Below are 3,020 nucleotides of genomic sequence, written 5' to 3' on the forward strand. Positions count from 1 at the left end.
TTATAGTGATCCTATGAACAAAAGATGTGAACCTGTTCTATCTTGTGCCATCCTCATACTTCCTGACATACAGGAGCCCGTTGTAGCAGTCATCATGTCAATTGACCTTGTGAGGGTCTTCCTTTCCTTCACCAACCGTCTACCCTTCCTAGCATAATATTTCCCTCTAAGGAATAGTCCCTCTTAGTAACACATCCACAATATATGAGGTAAAGCCTCATCATCCTTGCCTCCTAAGAGCACTCTTGATGCATCCTCTTCAAGACATATTTGTTTGTTCTTTTGACAATCCATGGGATGTTCAACACTCTTCTCCAACACAACAGCTCAACAACATCAATTCTTCTTCTGTTGTCTTTATTCATTGGACATCTCACAGATGCACAGTGATTGGAGAGACCATGGCCTGAATCAGACATACCTGAGTCCTCAAAATGATGTATCTGTTGTTGTTGTTAAGTGACATCGAGTTGTAGATGACTCATGATGACCCTACGAATGAAAGACCTGAACACTTGTATAACTTTCATCATTTCTCCAAGTTCATAGAGTTTCTGGAGGCAAGCTATTTCGGAAGTGGATGCCACTCCTGTTTGTTTTAATTGGGGAGCTCCGCCAAACACTTTCTACCATGAGTAACCAGTCTTGCATTTGACACATGAGTGTCACAGTGTTTAGCATCACAGCAACCACGAGTTACCTCTGTACAGCAAATGGACAGGCCATTGCCATTCCACTTAGACAAATGTTTGACCAAAAACAAAATCACCCACCTTTGGCTTGGTAGCATCAATTTATATCCACTAGACCTACAGTGCTCTTCTATGTTGTTGTTGCTGTTGTTAAATGGCGTTGAGTTGTAGATGACTCACAGTGACCTTATGAATGAAAGACCTGAACACTTGTATAACTGTCATCATTTATCCAAGTTCACAGAGTTTCCGGAGGCAAGCAATAATTTGGAGAGGTCCCAACTTCAGATTTTCCCAGTGCAATGTGTCTCCTTACCTCTTAGTAGTTTACACATTTTGTTTTCAAGTTCCCACCCAAAAGATTCTATTTGCCTCATTCACATCATTTGTACAGTCACACCTAGTCATGGAAAAGTAATTTTGAATAATAAATCTCCTACATCACAATATAAATGCCTATATGAGTGTATGTATAGATATATTAATTTATTTGTTTTATACAGTTTATATTGTTGTTGTTGTTGTTGATTGCCATTGAGTTGACGTTTACTCATAGCCACTCTATGAACAAAAGACTTAATGCCTTTCCAAAGATATAATTTTTTCTCCAAGTTCATAGAGTTTCCAAAGGCATGTGGTTTAGGAAGTAGATGTCATTCCTGCTTTCCAACATGTTTTACAACTGGGAGCTCCACCAAACACTGTCCACAACAGCAAATCATTATGGTATTTGATATTCCCATGGCATGAGGTTCACCATCTCAGCAAACCCAGGTTACTTCATACAGCACATCGACAAAGAGTGATGTGCAAAGTGGATGAATATTCCTCCAGATATAATAACACTAGTCTCATTTAGCAGTAGTTAAGTATTGTTGAGTTGAATATGACCCTGAAGAAGAGTTGCACAAAAGACCTGAACTCTGTTTTATAATTAACGTCATTTCTGCACATTTATAAGAGAGTTTGTAGAATTTCCAGAAGCATCTAGTTTAAGAAGTGGATACCACTCCTGCTTCCCAACATGAATCAATCTGGAAGCTCATCCAAACATTGCACATAATGGGTAACCATTATGTATTTGACATGACTATATAACAGTGTTCAGCATCACAGCAACTCCAGGTTGTTCCGTATAGCAGATAGACAAATGATTGCTGTGTCTTTTAAAGACCATTTATTATAAAATTAACAAATTTTAATGTCTCAAGCAGGCTTCCACCCTTAGTCTAAGGCTCAAGGGCCACCCACTTTTGGGGATGAAAACAAAAAGAAAAGTAACACACAACAAACATGACCCCGGAAACTTCCCTTACATGACTGCCATCCAGAGACTGTCATCAAGATGCTAGCTAGCCAACCAGCTCCTAGAGTGGAGGGAGACTCCAAGGTCCAGGTCTCAGGCCAGCCCACAGACCCAGCCCCTCATTATCTATTTTAAAGCCACACCCTTGAGCAAGCCTCCAACCTTAGTCTAAGGCTCAAGGGGAACTCACTTTTGAGGACAAAAAAAAAAAGAACAGTAACACACAACAAACACGACCCCAGAAACTTCCCTTACATGGCTACTATCCAGAGACTGCCATCAAGATGCTAGCTAGCCAGGCAACTCCTAGAGTTTATATTATAGAGCATTTTTAAATTAACAAATAGTATGCAGAATGTAAATAGAGTTCTTATATATTGTCTTCTCCTAGAATGTTTTTTCCTGTTATTTTTTATTCCTTCGGTACACTTGTTACGGATGACAAACAAGCAATAGTTGTACCTTGTGAACTTTGTAAATAAGCCAGTATAAAAAAAGTTTACCTTATACTAGTTAAAATCCTTAGTGTATTTAGGATTTACCATCTGTGTTTTCTAGTTCTAAGAATATTTACATAATGTCTTGCACTCGCCTCTACCTTACTATATTCTGCCCTAAATATGGTTTCACCCATTTATTTCTCTCCTCTCCCCTTGAACTCTGGGAAACACTGATCTTTTTAACTCATTAAAGTTTTTCTTTTTCCCAAATGTTATATTTTGCTGTTGTTGCTAAGTTCCGTGAAGTCAACTATGACTCATACTGACCCTGCACATGGTATATCTGAACCCTCCCCTACACTATAGCATCTTCATCATGTCTGACTTATTCAAAGCCCACAATTAGAGTCACTGTGCCTATTTATGAAATTTAGCTTTCTCCACCTTTAATGACTCTCCACTTTTTCAAGCATAGTGAAGAAGAATTGGTGACAGGAATGAGGCTGGAGATAGAATGATTGAATTTTGTAAAATCAATGACTTATTCATTGCAAATACATTTTATAAGAGACACAAATGCAG

Source organism: Elephantulus edwardii, unplaced genomic scaffold, assembly GCF_000299155.1.
Source record: "Elephantulus edwardii isolate Elephantulus edwardi_28Jun2011 unplaced genomic scaffold, EleEdw1.0 scaffold00019, whole genome shotgun sequence".
In the NCBI taxonomy this organism is placed as follows: Eukaryota; Metazoa; Chordata; class Mammalia; order Macroscelidea; family Macroscelididae; genus Elephantulus; species Elephantulus edwardii.